We start from the raw sequence: 22606 nt of genomic DNA, 5'->3' as shown, positions 1-22606 counted from the left end.
GTGTGTTGCTCTAGTTTCAGGGAGTGGAGCCCCTGCTCCTGTTTTTTAACTAGAACAGTAGCCTGCATGAGCTTTCATGTCTTGTAACTGGTTGTTCCTAACCCCGTATCTTCTTTACAATAAATGGATGTTGTTTTGAACCCACCTTTCTCTGCTGTGTGTGACTAAAGAGGGAACTGGCGTGAATACCCTATTCTCAATTTGGAAGCAAAAGAAAACATCACAGAGGGGAAAGGCCCCTGTAAACATAACCCTTCATAGAACTAACATGGATAAAAAGCCATGCCAAAAGGAGCTAAAGTGAGGGATCAGATGAAATCCTCTCCTCCACTTCATGTCACTATAAAGCAGGTATGTCCTAACCTCATATCTTGTTAGGATCCTTACAAGACTCAGAACTAGAGGTTGGTAATATTGTCTTGGTACAACAGAGATCTGAGAGAGTGTGGCTTGCCCAAGGCCAACAAGTAACTTTGTGGCAGAAGGCAGATTTGAACCAAGGACTTCTTGACTTCTTAATTTTAAGCTCAGTTGGCAAGCTTAATGCAACATCAACTGAGAAGAGTGCTCACTGAACGGCAGAGGGACAACACTAAGGGGAACTGGTCCAGAATTGTACGTAGCATATGTAGGACTACTGAGGGATTTCTTCTCAAGGATGTTTTGTTAGCTCTGGGAAGGAGAAAGTGTATGCTCTCCTCTTTTTCTTAGGTCACATGATATGCAGGCCAAGTAGTCCTGGGGCTGAAATCCTCATAATTGTCCTTTTTACTAGGCTTTATCTTAGTAAGAAGAGAGGCTGCAGCTTACTTGTAGTGCAGCTTCTTTGCATGCAAAAGCTCCAGGTTAGTTCACTTGCATCTTTAGTTAAAGATATTGAATAGCAGATTTAACTACTACTGGTCATTGTATGCTCATCAAGGTAAGAAATAACAGTTCTTATTGCTGTTGAGGGAGCCTTTTTTAAAGTAGGAATGAAATTAATCTATATCATAAATCAGAGTGAAAGTTAGATTTTATAATTCCAAAAAGGTTGTTTATTATTCATTTGTATTCTCTTTTAGAAACATAGCAAGAACATTAAAAGCATGTATATGTGCAAGGTTTTCAGCTTCCCTTAAATTGTTTCATTTTCTCAGAAATGTATGGCTTGTCCATTCTACAGGGAAGTTTAGGAGGAGCTAAGATTGTAGTGATGTCTAATCTACTGAAGCTTTGTTTCCACTTGAGGGCAGAGTTTCACTTTGTTGGAAGATACTTCTGGGCCCCTAGACCCATCCAGATTCTTACAAATGTATGAAAAATTTGCTTGCTAGCCAACATTTTCAAATATAAGAAAATCAGAGACCAGTAGCACCTTTAAGACCAACAAAGATTTATTCAAGGCGTGAGCTTTCGAGTGCAAGCACTCTTATTCAGACTATGAACTACCATCATAACAGTAATTCTGTTAAATTAGTAAACTGTGTCACAACATCCAAATTCAGCCATATGATAATTTGAATGTTGTGACACAGTTTACTAATCTAACTGAATTGACTTTTGCTTTATATTTCCATTGTTATTATGGTAGTTCATAGTCTGAGGAAGAGTGCATGCACTCAAAAGCTACTGGACTCTGATTTTGTTGTGCTACTTCAGACCAATACAGCTGTCCACTTGAATTTTCAAATATAAGGAAACATACCAAATATCTGAAATAGGTAAGAATTGGGAGGGACCCCAAGATCTATTCCTTAGAAATTGAAAATGGATTTTTCAGCAGTATTCTGAGTTTGTATTCAGATTTATACTTAACTGTCCCGCAGAGGTTCCTGCCATGCTGTCAGATCTTCTAGGACTGTCTGAAGTCTTTTTGTGTTTGTACAAGTCAAGACATCATCACCATGTACCAGTGTCCAGAGACACTTTCTGAGCAGGCTGTGGACTACATGCTGCAGACTGGCTTGTCCCAGGTTTTTGCTTTCCTGTACTCCGCGCCAATCTTTGTGAGGCCATCAGAAGGCAATGCAGAAGGAGGTTATGAAAACCATGAGTTTTCCTGTCAGGGTTGTCAACTGGCCTGTAGAAAGCCAGTGTGATATAGTGTTTAAAGAGTGGCGGGCACTAATCTGGAGAGCTGGGTTTGAATCCTCACTCCTCCACATGCAGCCAGCTGGGTGACCTTGGACTAGTTACAGAGCTCTCAGAATAGTTCTCTTAGAATTCTCTTTGCCTCACCGACCTCACAGGGTGTCTGTTGTGGGGAGAGGAAGGGAAAGGTTTTTGTAAATTGCTTTGGGACTCCTTTGGACAGTGAAAAGCAATACCACTTTGTTTTAATTGAGATGGGCAATCTAGCTCAGAGAGAAGAAATAGTTGCTCAAATAGTGCCCAAAAGACGTAAAGGGATGAGCAAGGAAGGATTTTCAAAATTAAAAAGGGAGTCCCTAACCAAATGAGGGTACTATGGGAGAAGATCAGCTGTAAGGCTGGCTGGCCAAGAATGAGGAAGGGAGAAGCCCCCACTTTTCTGCTCCATTGTTTCTCCATCACTTACTGGCCCAAGGCAGCAATAGGGTCAGGTGTTTTCCAGCCCCTGTTGGCCCTGAAAAGAGTCCTGCCCCCTGGTGGAGGAAAGGAGGAGGAGTAGGCTGTGGCAGTAATTACTACCCACTTCATATAGGGATTGCCAGCTGGCTCATGGTGATGGTGTGGGGATGTCCCAGGACTGGGGGGGGGGGCAGGGACTTCTCCTTGTAGCCTTAATGGCTGATCTGTGTCACACTTACCATTAAATTCTGTTCTATCCTCTGAGTTTTTGAATTAATGAATATATATCTAGCCCATTAATGGAATGACCTTGTATTTGGATTGCTTTGGTCCATGTGAACAAACTCTGCCCATCCACTGTCTGGAGTTCAAAGCCCTTCCTGAGCACTGAATTAAAAGATAACATTTTGGAAATAAAATGAGAAAGAAACCCCACCACAAGGAAGTGCATATTCCACTGCCTGGAATCTTTCTTTGAATCATAACATATGTAAGTGAATAGCTGATTCACTGAAGGACTGTTACTTTAAAGAACTGCAGGGCTTAAAAGAGTTAAGATTAATGCTTTTGCTTTTATCTTCAAACAACAGATGGTGTTAATCAATATTCATGAAAGGGCTAAATTAATGAAGTTATACAGGCAATAGAAACAAAATGTAGTGCTGGGGGAAATAATAATAAACCAAAAGTTATCAAACTCAAAAGGATGGGATCAAACATATGTACAGAAATTCTTATATTTTCATTTGAAGGGACATGACACAGTTAGAGTTAAATTCTGTTCTCAACCCCACCCACAAAGAATTCTCTTTAGCTTATTTGGGGCAGGGGAGGGAGCTTCTCATCCATAACTTCTGCTTGGACATGTGTGTTCAGCTGCAGTGAGCCATAAGCTTTTGTAGGGCTTTCCCAGTTTTTGAGGGCAGGAGCCAATGGCTGTGCATTTGTAGGCCTAACTGCAGACTTTGAGGGTGGGCTTTTAGGCAGCTTGGACCTTTGTGTGTCTACAGTAATGCACACTTTTTAACATCTGCACAGGGCTTTGCAAATTGTAGTGCGTTTTAGCATCCTGCTCTCCTCCTTTTTATCCTCATGGTAAGCCTGTAAAGGAGTTTAGGGCCAAGTTCACCTACCGAGCTTCATGGAAAAGTAGAAATTTGAACTTGGTTCTTTTCAGCCCTGGCCTGTTACTTTAACAGAATAAGGAATCATATCTATTATTGCAACACTATTGAAACCAAGGCCATTTCTGCATGGGTTATTCTACCTCAAGTTCAGTATTGTTGGTAAGCAGGTTTGTTTCTTACATCCCACAGCATCCTGGGGCATTCTGCAGTTGCCCTGACTTTTCTCTGATCTTCCTCAAACCTGCACCATTTCCACATGAGAAATTTGTACTATCTCCCTTAGATTTTATTTGACAATGTATTTTTTGAATAGTATGTTCTTAAACAGAAAAACAGCATACACAGCAAATGTGAATTTTCACATCCTCACTCAGGGCTTGCTGCTGCAAAGCTTCCTTTAAACGATCACACCTATTATGAAACAAATTGATGATTACTTGTATTTACTATTCCCTTTCTGAAATCCAAAACAGATGAAGAAATGATTAAAAGCACCTTATAATAAAAATATCTGAACACAACAAATAAGCCTTAGAAGTCTCTATGTCCCGTTCCTCCTTTCCACCCACAGTTATAGTTTAGAAAGAATTTTAATTAAAACAACTCAGCAAGACAGCTGGAGCCTTTGAAATGATCTTTCATCCCATATCATCTTGACATTCTCCAACAAGTAAACCATAGGGCCCCCCACTGATCTTTTTTAGCTTACAAAACAACAGGAGGCAATGTTCTGCTCAGAGACATGGATTTCAAGCAGTGTAAGCAAAGAAGAGTAAACAATAAAAACAATAGCCAAATAGGAGCCAGGCGAGTGATTATACATCCAGTGAGGGAATTGCAAAACCAACAGGGAATTATAAAAATCAAAAGATCAGCCAGAGTTCCCCTTTCTGTCTGCTGCCATCTATTTCTCAAGAGTGAAATGATGAACTCTGTAAAAGTTATCATTGTCTCTATTTCTGCCTATCAAGCCCCGTTCCCAACCCTGAGGTTTGAGGCTTTTCAAATATGACACTGCAGAGCCAAATTGTTCTTATTTCATTTATTGAAAAGACCATAAAGCCAAGAGAAATGTCAGAGTCGATATCACTGAGCATTTAGACAACAGGAGGATTTCAGACTGTGACACTGTTAATTCTAAACTACCATGATCAATATTTTTGTCACCTAGCTATGTTTTTCCATTCTTTCTCACTGCTAAGAGATAGGGTTCATATACAGGGCTCCCCATATCCTACCTCACCCGGGAACTGATAATTATCCTTTTGGATCTTGCAATCCACATACACACACTTCCAAAATCATATGGAAAATAAATTCTACATCCATGGAATTTTGATGAGTTCCATACACCAATTTTAATTTCTGAATGTGTATGTTGGTTCTTTATTTGAAAATTCTGTTTCAACAACATTATAGTTTATTGTGAGAAAGCGTTTGTTTGTCTCATATGTTGGCTCTGTGTGTGATGGGGAGTATGCATGTCTTACTTCTCCACCTATCTGGTGCACCAGGCCTCCTTCGAGTTTGTATCCATGTGTTGTGGATTTGGCACATAGAGGCTCTATTCATGTTATTTAAAATACTACATATAGTTTTCAGCAGCACAACTTGAGACTTTTGTGCACCAAACAGGGCAACATGTAAATGCTGGCACTGGAGAGAATCAGGTAAGCAAGGGGTTTCACAGCTTCTACCACTATGGTTACCAAACCCAGCTGGGAAATTCCTGGAGATTTAGGGAAGAACCTAAGGAAGGCAAGATTTGGGTAGGGGAGGTGCTTAGGGGAGGAACATTACATTTTCTTCAGAGAAACAGATTTCTGTAGTCTAGAGAAAAGTTGTAATTTCAAGAAAGATCTCCAGGCCACACCTGGGGATTGGAAACCCTATACCATTCTAAAAGCCAGTGAACCATCCTAATCGGTCTATGATTGTGATTTTCATGTGATATAGTTACTGTCATGAAACCAATGCATGTAACTACTATATCATCATCATCATCATCATCATCATCATCATCATCATCATCATCATCATCATTATTATTATTATTATTATTAATTAGATTTATTTCCCGCCACTCCCCGTAGGCTCGTGACGGGTCACAATAGTCTTATCCCCATTAAAATACCCATTAAAAGACTTTAAGAATTGTATGCACCACATACAATTTTAGTTTTGGTTTTGGAAGACCTTTTTGTACCATGAAGAAACAGCATATGACATACATACAGGCATTACAGTTCTGGTGTTCAAAGCATGCATAAAGAGAGTCATGACTAATGGTGTGCAATATTTTTAAAATTATTTTTAGTTCAGGTCTATTGGACCTCCCCAAAATGTCAGGATTTCATAAAAATCCCAGATCCCAATACTGACACAATATTTGGATAAAGGATTTCCCCAAAACTCTGCTACCACCTCTCCACTCTTTTCAGATCTACTCTGTAATTCCAGAATATATCTGGGATTTTTTTCGGGTAGATTTTCCTGCTCCCGCATTTATGACCCATGATTTCCATGATTCTCCTGATACACATTCACACATTTTCCAACTAAGGTATGTGTGATGGGAGACACAGATTGGTTGAGGCTATCTGTACATTCCAGTGCTGGAAAAGGCCAGACCTTGCTATATCTGCATTAAATTGAGACTATGTGTACTGGGAGGAGCCTCTTGTGGCACAGAGTGGTAAGCAGCAGAAATGCTGTCTGAAGCTGTCTGTCCATGAGGTTGGGAGTTCTATCCCAGCAGCCGGCTCAAAGTTGACTCAACCTTCCATCCTTCTGAGGTCGGTAAAATCAGTACCCAGCTTGCTGGGGGGTAAACGGTAATGACTGGGAAAGGCACTGGCAAACCACCCTGTATTGAGTCTGCCATGAAAATGCTAGAGGGTGTCACCCCAAGGGTCAGACATGACTCGGTGCTTGCACAGGGCATACCTTTACCTTTACCTTTATGTGTACTGGGAGTATTACAGGACACTTAATCTGCCATTGCTATTGTTTTAACCCCCAAACTGTATCCAGTGGAAAGGCCTTAGTACTCCAGCTGATCATGAGGAACTGAACATCAATTGTAATTTATTTTGCCACAATATAGAACAGTGATTTTTTTTAGAGAATACAGACATTGGGTAGGATCCTATCACCTATGAGCAGAAAGAGCTTGTGAATCTGATCCCCCCCCACACACACACAAACACACACCTTTTCCATTTTGCCCAGTGTGCCCTCTGATTGGTCGGGGGGGGGGCGTGCCAGAGGAATGGAGTGGAATGTTGTACAGGGGACTGTGCTCCTTCTCTCTTGTGCAAACTTCTGCAAAAGAAAAGTTTATTTCTATTTCCTGTTCTTGCCCCCCTCCGCCTACACCCAGAAGAGTTTTTCAACTTCCCGGACCAGTGCTGTTTATGAATAGCATTAAATCTAGCAGACTCACTATATATGCATTACCAATACAAGATCACTATGCAGATCAGGGGAGGAAAATTACATTGAAATATTAATTATTGAGTATTTATATTTTAGAACAAATTACAGGGCGAACAAATGCAACTTTTAATCAAAACAGTCTTTGAAAATGATCTGCATAAGGTTCGGGATTAATGATGACCCTTTCCACTCCTTATTGAGAGCCAGGCGGTGTAGTGGCTAAGAGTGGTGGCCTCTGATCTGGAGGATCTGGTTTGATTCACCACTCCTCCACATGCAGTGACCTTGAGCCAGTCACAGTTCTCTTAGAGCTGTTATCATAGAGCAGTTCTTTTACAGCTCTCTCAGCCCCACCTATCTCACAGGGTTGCTGTGGGGAGAAGACAGTAAAGGTGTTTGGGGGCTGCTTTGGGACTCTTTTGGGTAGTGAAAAGCAGGGCATAAAAACCAGCTTCCTTCCTTCCTTCCTTCCTTCCTTCCTTCCTTCCTTCCTTCCTTCCTCCTCCTTATTATACAAAAATAAAATCGAAGTAAATAAAGGCATCCTGCTGAGAATATTTAATATGCCAGTAGGGGGTTCTATTGTGACCACAGGTTGAGATAGTGTGGTAGTGAGATGCCTTATATAGATGGTGACATCAGCTGTTAAATCAGCTTATATAGCTCCTACTGCAGCTGTTGTAGGACTCCCCGGATGTTTATTTAGCTAGAAGCAATACTGGAATGCAATAAAACCATTGGCTAGCCAGTTGTTCTTATGAAGCTCAAGGGACACACAACTGTAATGCTGTCAGAATCATGACTCTGTACTGCAGACTTGCTTGCTGCATGGCTGCTGTTTGGTAAGAATGGCTGTATGAAAGGGAAGCTGTTTACCCCCTCCTACACACACGCACATTCAGGAGAAGTTTTCAAGATAATGAGAACTGGAGCCAGGCTAAGCGCTGAAAGCCTGACCCAGGTTCTGCATTACATCTGCTCAGACATTGGAGAGCCAAGGCAAGGAGCCTGCTTTGACATTCTCATCTGGCGGTGACAGTGACCTCATCTATCAGTGATGTATTTGCTTTTGAATACTCATGTGCACTTAGCTCCACTGGCCTGACTCAAATTTTTGGCTTCCTTTGCTTTGGTTTGGCTCTACCTTCAAGGAGACTGGTTTGCTCTGCCTTAGGATCACTGTTTATAAAACTAGTGTGCTTTGGTAACTAGACCATTATATTCTGGGATCTATTTAATAAAAGTTGTTTTCTTCCATTAAGGAAAGTTGTCTGTCCTTTATTCATTTAGAGGAAGAAGTAGAGTTGGTTTTTATACCTTGCTTGTCTCTACCTGAAGGAGTCTAAAAGTGGCTTATAATTGCCTTCCCTCCTCTCCCCACAACAGACACCCTGTGAGGTAGGTGGAGCTGAGAGTGCTCTGATAGGACTGCTCTGTGAGAACAGTACTATCAGGGCTGTGATGAGCTCAAAGTCACCCAGCTGGCTGCATGTGGAGGAGCAGGGAATTGAACTTGGCTTGCCGGATTAGAAGCTGCCACTCACAGCCACCATACCACACTGGCTCTTTTCCTTGATCGTGAAGTGCACATATAATAAATACCACTAAAGCGTCTCAGAACATTTTTGAACAAGAAGGATTATAAAATGGTGAACACTCATTTAGTTAGTTTGGTGTAATCCCAGCTACTCTTTTAGGCCCTCCTCCCTGGTGGTGTTTTATGCTGATGTTTTTTTACTTAATGGTTTAAATATGTTATAGGTACCTTATTTTAAATGCATATTTTAATTGTTTTGCAGCTATGAAGAAGTTCCCAAAGACTATTACACCACTCACTCAATTTTGCCGCAGAATTTTCCATTCTCATGTGAAAGGTGAAATTTTAAAAAAGTTATGAATACTTTTTGTTTATTTCAAATCTTTTCTAAATGCTGCATTGTCAGTATTGTATTTTTCACTCTACTATCCACATTTCTAGGACTGATAAATAAGGTCAAGCTATTCAAGGGCATGTATCTTCTTGTGCTTGTGTTGAAAGATGGTTGCTTAAGACTGAAATAGCTGGTGGAATATGGTTACATTATTCCACCAGACCACAAGCTACAGTTGTTGCTTTGTATGAAACATTTCTGCCCAGAAAAAGAAATAATTGGGCAATAGGATATTCTAGGCAAGTGTTGACAACTGGAGAAATAGAATAATCCGTGTGGAAGACCACCAGCATCTCTTTGATCATTGCTCAACTATTGCCACAAGGGAGGGGAGGTCTCTCTTCACTCCAATTATTTTTAAAGAAAAATGTAGACGAGCCTGCAGTTTTATATGCAAAACAATATGAGAAGCAACATGGGTTCATAAACTAGTTCTTGGAAATAAATCCATGTTGAACGGGCAGGCCATCAAAAATAGCTGGCCAACAAACTTGCCAGAAAGGTTCACAGGAAAAGCAGAAAGTTCTTTTAGTGCAGGGATATCAATATCACATGCACATCGGTAGGGGGAAAAAGCATGCTTGCAATGATAAATTCCGAGCATATCTTTTTACCTTTAAATATTTATTCACTATAATGAAAAGCTATGCATAATACAAATAATAGACGCAATAGGTTCAAAGCCAGCCTATCTACCCAACTCATTAAAAAGCCTGTGAAAATAAGAGCTCCATCACATTTTGCTTTACATTCCATTCTCTGAGCAACCTTGACTAGTTTAATCTGAAAGTGCCTTAATTTATTGAGAGGCCATTCATTTTACTAGTGTGTATATCTCTTTTACTTTTATCAACTAATTATGAATTGTGGGCCTCCCCCCCCCCCCATTTCTTTTTCTTTACTTACTTTCTTCCTTCCAATACTTAAACCAATCTAGCTTTGGTAATCATATGTAAAGCTACTGCTTGAAGACTTCAGTTCCTCCTAGGCAAGACTACCAGCTCAGAATGCATAGGGCATAGAATCCCTCAACAAAGAGTTGATAGTAACTTTTTGATTATCTGCTGCTTCAAAGGGTTTTTGTTTTTTGTTGCTGTCAACTGAGTTTGTGGTGGGGTGACCTTTCAAGTGTTCGGGCATCATTCATTTTTTGAGATCCTTGTTATGGCTCTGACGTATGTTACTATTACATCTTGCTGTCCCTTGCTTAAGTCCATGTTTCAGTCTAGTTTCCCAGGAAGTAGAGAACCACAAATGTCACATGTCTTGGAAACAAACTTTCCAAGAGAACAGGCAACATAGCTGAGGCTTTCAGTGCATCTCCTCTGTAGACTTAGATAGCTTGTCGAATTTCGTATCACATCCATTTTTAGTTACTGAGAATGTATATAAGGGGAGAATTTCACCAAGGGAAACTGCCAACTTCCAATATCTGGCCATCCAAATCATGGATCGTTCTTCAGCCCAGTACCTGGTGGCAGTTCATAGAATCATAGAATCATAGACTTGGAAGTGGCCATACAGGACATCTAGTCCAACCCCCTGCTCAATGCAGGATCAGCCCAAAGCATCCTAAAGCATCCAAGAAAAGTGTGTATCCAACCTTTGCTTGAAGACTGCCAGTGAGGGGGAGCTCACCACCTCCTTAGGCAGCCTATTCCACTGCTGAACTACTCTGACTGTGAAAATTTTTTCCCTGATATCTAGCCTATATCGTTGTACTTGTAGTTTAAACCCATTACTGCATGTCCTCTCCTCTGCAGCCAATGGAAACAGCATCCTGCCCTCCTCCAAGTGACAACCTTTCACATACTTAAAGAGGGCTATCATGTCCCCTCTCAACCTCCTTTTCTCCAGGCTGAACATTCCCAAGTCTCTCAACCTATCTTCATAGGGCTTGGTCCCTTGGCCCCAGATCATCTTCGTCGCTCTCCTCTGTACCCTTTCAATTTTATCTACGTCCTTCTTGAAGTGAGGCCTCCGGAACTGCACACAGTACTCCAGGTGTGGTCTGACCAGTGCCGTATACAATGGGACTATGACATCTTGTGTTCATGATATTTTTGGGAATTTAGAATATTTTTAATCTGAGCGATAACTAGAATAACTAGACATTGTTTATTCCAAAGGGTGTATCAAATGGTACCAAAAAGATCACACTTTTCTATTCCAGTGCAAATGTTCATTAAATTTTAAATATAAATTCCCTTTTATGCAGCAGACTTACACAACTATCCTTCTCAAATTATTACCATCCAATCCAGTTTACTAACTCCTGTGGTGATGGCAGGGTATATAATGGAGTAAGAGGATGTAAGGACTCTTCAAAAGACCCTACAGCACATCACAAGAGCCATACTGCTATAATGCATAAACTTTTGCTACTATATTGTTGTTACAAGAAATGTATGACCTCAGACAGGATGCAGCTAATCACAAATAAATGATGCTTTATTGCCTCCAGAAGGCCAACAGGCTGTGCAACTTCAAAGCCCTCTCAGCAATTAGATCAGATGTTATCTTAATGACTGGACATATGGAAGCAGCTGTGTGGTTTGCAATCTGAATTAATAGAGGTTGTCTTTGACCTATAGAATGTATTTCTCTGGTCTCTGTACAGCCAGTCATCCCACCTTAAAGAAAAGGATGCTCTTCATTACCTGCTTGAGAGGAGATGGATGGAGCATATCAGAAAGATTTCTGTTAATTATTCTCAGCATTCCACAATTAAAAAGGGTACATCTGCCCATCAGCCTCCAATTTTGATAAATTTATTTCCTTCACTGTTCCCCCCCAGAACTAAATCCAAGCAAATGGTGACCATATAAACTAAGCTCGCTATTTCGCTTTGACCCTTGCCTCTGTTAAATCAGCATTTATTATGCTTATGCTGATCCACTGCTCACCCTCTACCTATATGTATGAACTGATAACTTCCATTTCAATATATCTGAAGAAGTGGGCATGCCCATGAAAGCTTATACCGTGAATAAAATTTTGTTGGTGTTAAAGGTGCCACTGGACTTGAAATTGTTTCCATAGAATCTAGTCATTTTACAGGGGCATGGTAGGTCAACTGTCAGTCGAGGATCAGGAATTCAATGAAAGACATGAACTGGCCATCAAATCAGGGCACCAGCTGAAGTTGAGGAATAACAGCTGGTGGAAACTTGGTAGGAAAGATAAGAGAAATAGAGCAGTGATTGCTAAAGCACAATGGGAATATGCTGAAAGACAGAGTCTTTGTGAAGAATACCCCAAACAGGCCAATTAAGGATGCTTTGCTTCTTATCCAAAAGTTGTATGCACAGGCCCCACTTTGCAATTATGCTCAATTTTTCTAAATTAGATAAAGGCATTTCATACATGCAATAAAGCTATTAAGTCACAGTAGACTTATGGCAGCCATGTAGGGTTTTTAAGGCAAGATATGTTCGGAAATGGTTTGCCATTGCCTGCCTCCACATCTCAACTCTGGTATTCTTTGCAGGTGTCTGATTCAAATACTAACCAGAGTTGACCCTGCTTGGTGCAAGCTAAGGTCAGAGAAGTATTATATATATGGTCCGGGAGGGCTATTAGAAATTATAGTAAGAAAATCCAAGTCTCTATTCATGTCAGGATGTCATTTATTATTTAATTCTTGATTAACTCTATTTCGGCACTTCCAGATGATCAACAATTGCTTGATGTGGACAAAGACAGTCATGGTGAGGAGTTGTTGAGAGTAGCCTGGACAATGAGGAGAGGAAGGGAACAGGCGGTCTCAAAGGTGCTCTGCAAGATGAGGCTCCTGGGAGTGAGGAAAGCTATATGGATTATGCTTTTTATTGCTCTGTCAATTGATAACCCAGTAATTCCCACCTGCACATCTGGCTGTCCTGTCCCCAAGTGTGCTGAAACCCTCAGCCTTCACAGGTGTCACACGCTGCACGAGACCAGAGTGAAACCTGGCAGGTACACATCCATAAGCACATTGTTAACTGAACACAAAGATAGTGCTTGGCTCTCATTGCTTTCAAACATGATTTTTCATATAGGGTATAGCTCATGCTTCAATTTTGATACTTATTACAGTTTAGTAACAGGATGTTCCTCTATTTAGAGGCACAGCTGCAGTTGGTCCACAGAAAATGCAAATATGCTGCTGCTGATCTCCAAATTTTCAAAACATCAACCATTAAATTAGAGGTACGTTTATTAATGACTCGAAGATTTCACATTTCCTCATAATCTCCATTTTCAGTCACAGTTTTCTGTTTAGTAACTTTATCTGTGCCCAGATATAATTGTTTTTGGTGCAGCTCCATTTGGCCCATTTTTGAATTATCCATGTTCTAAAAGAGATGTTTGACATATTTCAGAGGAATTTTCTGTATGCCGATACCTCAAAATAACTTTGTATTGAGCATTCCAGCATTAATCTTAGCTCTCATATGGCCTTGATAAGGCAAAGAATGCACATTCTGTTGAAGAAAACTCTTTTTTGGCTAAGAGGAACAGAAAATGCTGGCTAAGTAAAAAAACATGTTGTAAGCAGCTAAATAACCAACTGATTGTGCGGCTGAATCTTTATTCCTTCAAAGGAAGTTTTCAATACAGCAAAGATGCCTTATCAGATAGTTATTTTACTATAACCCTCAGGGTTAGAATTTTAAAAAGCAATAATGACAATGGTAAAGATAAATCCCAATACTCGTACATGGGATACTGAAAAACTCATCAGCCATCTGTGCAAAACCAAGCTGAGGGCCCTCAAGGGATTACATTAAAGGGGAATACTGTAGAGACTGAATCCCACCCCTAAAATCTCTAATTCCAGATTTAGTAAGACTTCAGGGGTTCAAGGAAGCTCATTCCCCCTTTCTTTCCTCAGCTTCTCTCAACATGTCCTGCTCCTCAGTAGACTGGCCCTATTTATTTTACATCAACCTGATTGGGATGGAGCTTGGTGCACTTTTGGTATTCTGCTGGTCTTGATCTTTCCTGCATGACAGAAAACAGAAAGTGGTTATTGAAAATGCATAATCAGGAAATTGGCTTCTAAATTGCAGGATTCTGAAAGGGTTTATTTATATGCAACCTCTGACTGAAATCATCTGAAACTTTGGATTTGGGTCTCATCAATATGTTGATGAAACCCAATTTTATTGTTCTTTACATAAGACTCTTGATACAGCTTTCTCCATGCTTAATCGGTACCTTGAAGTATATCAGATGGAAGTGAACAAGCTGAAACTGCGGAAAAGACAGAGATGATGCAAGTTATACTGGCCAATGGTCTGATGTTGCAGAGAAGGAACTGTCCATCTTGTTTCAGATGGGATGAACCAGTCTCTATCTGGTCAGGCAAAAGGTCTTGGCATATTCTTTGACCCTGTGATGTTTTAGAAACTGTTCTAGCTGTAGCAAAGATGGCTTTCCTTTAGTTATTTCTGATTAAACAATTGCTCTCCTTTTGAGAGAGAACAATTGAGAATCTTCTGTTGGAGAATCTTCTCTTGGTGGCTCCCTGTTTCTGCTGTGGCTGGTATGGCTATCAGGGGAAAATAATCTTTTTTTAAAATCAGGCACCAATATGACATCACATCTGGAGGAAAAACAGACTTGATGGCATTCTTCACTAGAAATGGCTAGAAACTCTATGGTTTTGTGATAGTTTCCAGTGATTCCTAGAGAGACATGACATCACTTTCATGTTTTCCCAGAAAATGATGTCACACCATCATCTGTGATGCCTTGCCACATTCCTCCTGGTCTCTAGCTGGTTGCCACTCTGTGGCCTTGCTACCATAACTTTAAGGTTCAATTAATGCAAAATGTTTTATGTGAAGCAGCACCTCAAGGCAACTCAGAAACTTCAACTTCTGAGCATTGCCCCTTCCTTTCTGCCACTGACTTTCACAGCTTTGGCCCTCTAGATAGAGCTGCAAGCTGGTCTGCAAAAACTCATATCATTCAAAGAAGCTGGATTATGATCTTGAATCAAAGAAGCTATGTCATGAGACAAAGCCTGAAAAAAACTGCTCCCATATCAAAAGATCACATAATTGGGCATGTGTTGACACTTTCAGCTTCCATCCACAAGCCCAGAAGCCTTGTCAGGTGAGATTTAAATGCAGCATAAATCACTTTGGTTATGGGACTGGCTTTTCAGAACCTCAACCTTAGTTGGTCCTCTGACAAGCCCAAATGTTGCCTGACTTAAACAGTTGATAGTCTTGATTCCCAGGCATTAGCTCACTAATTAAATCTTGTAACTCTCCTAGCACTTGGGTGCAGAGAACCCCCAAATATTCCTGTTGCAGAATCCCAAGATCCAAACAAGCAGACTCAAAGAATGAGAAATATAACAGGGGAGCATGAGGAACTTCTTCTCAACTCCAGCAGTGATCACTAAGCAGCAAGTTCATCTGTTGGGTTTGTAAATCCATAAAAGCGTTAAACAACTGTTGCAGGTCTGCAAAGAAACTTCCTCCTGCAGCACCACTGGGTTGTCCACTGGCCTGCTATACAAGTTGCTCCCCTCCTCCTGGCTTCTGTATAGGCTCTCTTTCAGTTTCCTAGCTGCAGCCCTTCTGCAGAACATTGGCAGAACAGAAGACAGAATCAGAATACAGGATGATCTTGATAGGCTTGAGAAGTGGACTAAACTAAATAAGATGAAATTCAATAGGCACAAATCTAATGCATTTAGGTAGGAAAAAACATTTACACCAATACAGGATGGAGGAGACTTGTCTTGGCAGTAGCATGTGTGAAAAGGATCTAGGAGTCTTAGTAGACCATACATCGAACATGAGTCAACAGTGTGACTCGGTGGCTAAAAAGGCAAATGGGATTTGGGGCTGTATCAAACAGAGTATCGTGTCCAGATAATGGGAGGTGATGGTACCGCTGTACTCTGCTCTGGTTTAGCCTCAGTTGGAGTATTGTGTTCAGTTTTGGGCAACCTAGTTGAAGAGGGATGTAGACAAACTAGAGCATGTCCAGAGGAGGGCAACATAGATAGTGAGGGGTTTGGAGACCAAGACGTATGAGGAAAGGATCTGATAACCATCTTCAAGTATTTAAAAGGCTGATGGAGCAGAGATGTTCTCTCTTGCCCCAAAGGGACAGACCAGAACCAATGGGATGAAATTAATTCAAAAGAAATTCTGTCTCAACATCCGAAAAAAGTTCCTGACAGTTAGAGCGGTTTCTCAGTGGAACATGCTTCCTTAGGAAGGAAGGAAGGAAGGAAGGAAGGAAGGAAGGAAGGAAGGAAGGAAGGAAGGAAGGAAGGAAGGAAGGAAGGAAGGAAGGAAGGAAGGAAGGAAGGAAGGAAGGAAGGAAGAGTCCATCAAGGTCATCTCCCACATTATTCAACATCTACATGTGCCCTCTGGACCAGCTGGTCCGGAGTTTTGGGCTGGGTTGCCATCAATATACCATTGACATCCAGCTCTATTTCCTAATGGACAGCTGGTGCAACTCTCCCCTGGATACATTTGCTGGTTGTTTGTAATCAGTGAGAGTCTGATGACTGGGGAGGAAAGATCCAGATCAGGAACCATGTCTCCCTAGCCTGGATGTGGTCTAGTTGGAGATCACACCCTCAGCCAGGAATTTAGGGGTGACTTTTGATACCTCCCTTTCTATGGAGGCTCATGTTATGTAGGTAGCCAAGATGGTGCTTTTCCACCTGCGCCAAGTGAGGCTACTAGCGCCCTACCTGGCCCTGGAAACCCTAGCCACACTGTGACCCTAGCCATGTGACGGTCACCTCCAGGCTAGACTTCTGTAACTCGCTCTATGTTGACCTGCCCTTATATTTGACTCGGAAATTGCAGCAGGTGCAAAATGTGGCTGTGAAGGTTCTCACTGGAACATCGTGAAGAGCCCATATCTATCCTGTGCTGCGGCAGCTGCATTAATTGCCATTTGTGTTCTGGATCAAGTGTAAGCTTTTGGTCTTGACCTTTAAGGCCATCTGAGGTCTGGGTCCAGCATACCTAAGGGACTGGCTGTCTCCCTATGCCCCTAGCAGAGCATTACGCTCTGTGAATCTAAACAGATTAGTGGTCCCTGGCCGAAGAGAGGTCCACCTTGCCTCAACCAGGCCCTGGCCCTGGTTGAGGCCTGTTGTGAACTGTCTTGAGATGTGTGGCTGGGAGTGGCAGTATACAAGGCCTGAGAGAGAGAGAGAGAGAGAGAGAGAGAATGCAGAGGCAAGAGGGCAGATCAAGGGTGGAATGAACAATGGGGGAGGAGGGGTCAGGCTTGGTTTCATCCATGCAGAGAGCTGGGCGGCATGGGAATGCTGGATCCCCAAGCCTGTGTCTCTCAAAGGCCCTGGAACCAGCCAGGCTAGGATTGCTGAAACCTGACAAGGAGATTCCAGGAGATTGGGAAGTGGATTCTCCAAAGTGGCTATTTTCTCCAGGCAAACTGATCTCTGTTGGTTGGAGATGAGCTCCAGTCCCACCTGGAAACTGGCATTCCCTATCCTCAGTGCAATACCACGTGACAGAGTTCCCCCTCCGAAGCAGCCAGTCTGGAGATAAACTGTAATTCTGGGAAATCTCAAGGGACCACCTGAAGTTGCCAACCCCAGGGGTGGAAATATTCCTTGAGATTTGGAAGTGGAACTTCAAAAGGGCACAGTGCCTCTGAGTCCCCCCCCCCCCCCTAAAGCAGCCTTTTTTCACCTCAGGAGCAGATCTTTATAGTCTGGAGATGAGCAGCAATAACGGAGACAACGGGTGGGCTATAGTCTGAGGTGGGGGCGGAGAGGCGTGGGTCTGTCCTGCATGGCCAATGGCTCTGGGCAGCCCTTTCCAGCAACACTTTTTTAGAGCTCACTGTATTTTTATTGCTTTATTGCTAGTAAAATCCAAAAAAGTACATTCCAATAGTGTTCCATCTTCCGGCAACTGTTGCAATGATAAAAACATGGCCCATGGATGGGGGGTGGGGGCAGGGGAGAAGTATAGGAGACGAGTGCCTGCAGCCATTGCAGTTGTTCTTACAGGTGAGAAATCTTCAGCTGGTTAATGGCACCCTATGCAGCATCCTTCATAACTACTCTGGAGTCAGTCATTGCTAATGTCTAGGGTATCTAACTTGAAATAACATGTTGCCTTACAGAATGATTTACAAGTTTGAATTATTAATTCATTTACTTTCAGATTAAAATCGGATGCAAAATTAGTAAGGAGAAAGAGAACAGGAGAGGGGGGACATGTGCAAATTCACCACCAGTTTCTTTGCAACAGGAGGATGTAAAATCTGAAGGCAGAGATAATATTACCTCCCCTGGGCAATAGACGCTTGGTGGTTTGGAGCGCATGCCTTTGATAATCAGTCTCAGTATCTCTTTCATGTCACTGAACAGAAAGTGGGGCCTCTTCCAAGAGCCTAATTCAGAAAGGGAATTGTTAAACAGGCTTGACTGGGTTGAGCAGTGCGGGAAATTAGAACCCTGAAGGGCAGGATTAGACAGGAGGTCAGCAACACTCTCGGGCCAGGCAAAGGAATACATTAATAGGCCTCTGTGCTGTGACTAACATTTTGGGAGGTTGTCATAAAAGACCAATGTATTTCTATCTTTTTTGCCCCATCCATATGTTTTGATGATTATTAAGAATCTTCCCTTCTTGTTAGAGAGAAGTGTAATTAGCTGGTGGCTAGAAGATTATTGGCTTAAACCTTTGAACTCCAGACTTCAATTACATAACTCGAATGCTTTCCCTTTAATCCTGACTTGTTCCAAATGTTACTTTTCTGTAATATATTTGTCCCTTATGCAAGGCACTGGATGCACATAAAATAATATAATGTTCTTGTGCCCAGAATCTGACTTGGAGGTTTACTTTAACACTGATTTGCTTTGTCAGAATAAGGATCTGTGGTATTTACTTACTTCTGTATAAACTTCTATCCTGCTAAAGGTAGTATGGTTTTCTTGGACCTTTAAAAAATGAGTTACTAGCCTGGTCAAAACTACCTATGTAGAAAGAATCTTAAATGCTCTATTCCACAATCTACAAACCAACTAGTTGAGAGAGTGTTCTTGGATTTAAGTCTGGTTGTTTCTACTAATTTGCAGCCGAGTTCTATTAAAGGCAAACATCATGATCCAAATTCCAATCAGGCAAAGGCTCCCATTCATTCAAATGGAGAGAACCAATTTGCTTCCCCTCCCTTTGCAGAAGTAAATCAAGGTGGGGGGGGGGGTCAAATAAAGGCAGGGAGAGGCTGATGGAGTGGGACAGCTCTTCATATAAATCAGAGCTCCAATAGTCAATTAAGACCTAATCAAGATTGTGCTGCTGGAAAGGTAGAGCTTACTGCAGAGTTTTCTCAGTTCCACAGGTTAAGAGAGACTCTGAAGGGAGGTTTTCTTTTTTATTAAAGAGTTCTGAATGTTACATCCCACGCCTGGATCTGGGAGGGCAGGTGAACTTGCAAAATTACAAATATAACAACCTAAAGGCAAAAGTAGGGAATACAGATGTACCCGAAAATGGGGTGGTGGGGGAAGAAGAAGAAGAGTTGGTTCTTATATGCCGCTTTTCCCTACCCGAAGGAGGCTCAAAGCGGCTTACAGTCGCCTTCCCTTTCCTCTCTCCACAACAGACACCCTGTGGGGTGGGTGAGGCTGAAAGAGCGCTGATATCACTGCTCGGTCAGAACAGTTTTATCAGTGCCGTGGCGAGCCCAAGTTCACCCAGCTGGTTGCATGTGGGGGAGCGCAGAATCAAACCCGGCATGCCCGATTAGAAGTCCGGACTCCTAACCACTACACCAAACTGGCTCTCCAGTTTGGCACTCCACACTATATGAATAGTGTGATTCTTATTATATAAAGCAAAGACTGGATTGACATTATAAAGGAATGTTCAAGGAGGCTGAGGAATAACAGTAAATGGAGTTGGGTGTGTGTGTGTGTGTGTGTGTGAAGAGCTGTCTAAAAGGCAGAGGCCTTTTCATACCCTTGTTGTTGTTAGGTGCAAAGTCATGTCCGACCCATCGCGACCACATGGACAATGATCCTCCAGGCCTTCCTGTCCTCTACCATTCCCTGGAGCGCATTTAAATTTGCACCCTAGATATATTAATATTGTCCAGATTCATCTGAGGAATTTTATGCATAGAAGTTAATTTTTCATGTGACTATTGTGAGATCATATATATCTTTGTTGCCATCTGCTCCAAGTAAGCAGTCTCTTGGGATTTTCCGTTATGGTTGTTATGTGCAGGTCTCCATCAGGACTCTGTATATGATTTAAAAAGTGACTGGACAATGTTATGAAAATTAAGGCAATGAAATTGTACCTCCCATAGTCAAAGTAGGAATCTCTGACTCCCTGAGGGACTCCCCAAGTATGCATAACAAAACAATTTCATAAAATATACCAAAAGATTTTTTAAAATCCCGAGCACCCCAAGAGCCAAATAAGGATTTGGTGTGCTCAAGGAACATGATCAGTTATGGAGGGGGTGGGGGAGGAGAGGAGGAGAGGAAATTGACCAAGTCTTTGAGAAAAAAATTAGGGGAGACATTGAAAGACAGAATGGGCTATCCCTCCCGTCCCCCATCAACCACCCAATTCTCTGTGTCCACTGCTTGAAATTAAACCGTAAAAGTCAAATAGCACTGAAATGTTTACCACACAGACATATATTAGCAAATTGATTTTAATGTATAAATGTTTGAAAAGAATGCATTTGTGTTGTTTGTATCAGGGCAACCATGCTATAACATGGTTCTTTCTCTGAGCTTACAATATTTAGACTTTAAACTTTCACATTAAGACTTTTTCTCATTTTTATGACTTCCTGGCATACCATAAAGACTTCTTTAGCATCTCCTGATTCAAATAAATTCAAACACCAGCTGATCTTAATAAGGATACACCAAAACAACACTAGTATCTGACCACAATTTTTCATACAATATTTTACAATTTTACTAGCATTATTCTCATTCCAGTGGTATTGAAACAATTAGATTTGTTGACAACTGCATAAATCGGCTACAATTCATGTTATTTGCTGCATGATAATTTTTAATACTTTTTATATTATAATTATAGCTTTCCATTGCTGAAGAATAAAATAAAGAAAAAAGTAAAGTTTATTAAAATCAAGAATCCAATTAATGTCCCAGCTCACCCTTTTTTATTATTTTTAGTTGGAAAGATGTAATAAAACAAGCATTTGTACAGAATATAGTACCATTAAAAACATCTTCAAGATGGAGCTCTTCCACCAAGTTTTGGTTGGGGCCAGTGATTTAACAAAATCAAATGGGCCCTGCAATGAAAACCATCCCCCATGGAGAACATCACAAAATGGATATCATGCTGGAAATAAGACTGCGCCGATGCTACTGAAGGTTATTGAATGTTACTGAGATGTGATTTTAAAGGATTTTAATATTTTAACTATTTTATATTATTGTCACTTATTGCTGTATAATTGCTGAGCCAGTTCCAGGAGGACTGTATATACATCCAATAAAGAAATATGAAGATATTCAGGGTAAAATCTCTGGGGATCTGTTTGAATTACCAGGAGTTGGTTTTTGTATCCACCAATTGTGCCAAAGAAATATATTTCATTGACCTCCCATTGCTATTTCCAGGAAACCATTCTATCAGCAATCTAGGGTCAGTTCATTTGTCACATCAGAAGGTGCTCATCAGCCTTGCATTTATAACTAGCTAGTAGTACGAGCCAAACTAGATATTCCTTTTTTTGCCCCTGTCTACTTGTGCATTCAAGTGTTCTCCACAGCCGCACAGTAGCTTCAGGGAACTGCTTCTGAAAGAGAGAGAGAATGCTGCCATGGTGTGTGTGTGTGTCTGTGTGTGTGTGTGTGTGTGTGTGTGTAAGGGCTCCTGCCTCCCTCCAAGCTGTTTTCTTGAATGAAAACCATAGAGAGAGGTTATTTTGCTGATTTTTCTGCTCCATGTGCACACAGATACTCCACATCCATTAGGCTTTGCTCAGAATTAAGCCAGATTCCAGCCAAGTATGGATTATGCCTTTGGCAAAGAATGGTGCAGGAAACCACAATTCATGGATGGATTTGCAGGAATTTGACCCCTGAAGAAGCAGTGAAAGTGATGGATGTTCCCAATATATATGCCATCCGTTATTCAAATTGTCAGTCTAGTCACTTCATATATTAAGTATTTTTGTAGTTTTTAACAACAGATTTCTCAGAGGAGGGAATACAAACAAATTGTTAAACCTATTACAAAGCAACCAGTACAATTCATGATATAGAGAGGAATGATGTATCTTTTATGATTTAGTTCTTATACTTATGTGACATTGGGTCTTTTACTTTTGGTTTTTACACTTGACTTGCAGGAGGGCACCTTGGGCTTAAGGAAGACACGCACACATTTCCGTTGGCTTAAACAAGGCCACAGCTTTATTATTAGTTTCGCAGGAGTGTTGGCACAGCATGAGAGAGGGAGTCCGACTTGCAATTAGCTGACCACAATAACCCGGTCCTCAGTGGCACCCTGGGGCCCACCCACTTTCCCTGCCAAGAACATGGGTCCCCTTGCCACTGGATTC

General features: G+C 41.4%; 1 long non-coding RNA gene across 1 annotated transcript; it reads left to right on the top strand.

The window, feature by feature from the left end:
- The first annotated feature begins 776 nt into the window (after positions 1–776).
- On the top strand, positions 777–21550 carry LOC143844249 (uncharacterized). The gene is made up of 4 exons (XR_013233893.1): positions 777–922; positions 8897–8971; positions 13134–13219; positions 21207–21550. It is a non-coding gene; the product is annotated as an uncharacterized LOC143844249 (long non-coding RNA).
- Positions 21551–22606: the final 1056 nt, after the last annotated feature.

The sequence above is a fragment of the Paroedura picta genome, chromosome 9, assembly GCF_049243985.1.
Source record: "Paroedura picta isolate Pp20150507F chromosome 9, Ppicta_v3.0, whole genome shotgun sequence".
Lineage (NCBI taxonomy): Eukaryota > Metazoa > Chordata > Lepidosauria > Squamata > Gekkonidae > Paroedura > Paroedura picta.
This window is presented reverse-complemented; position numbering and strand designations above follow the sequence as displayed.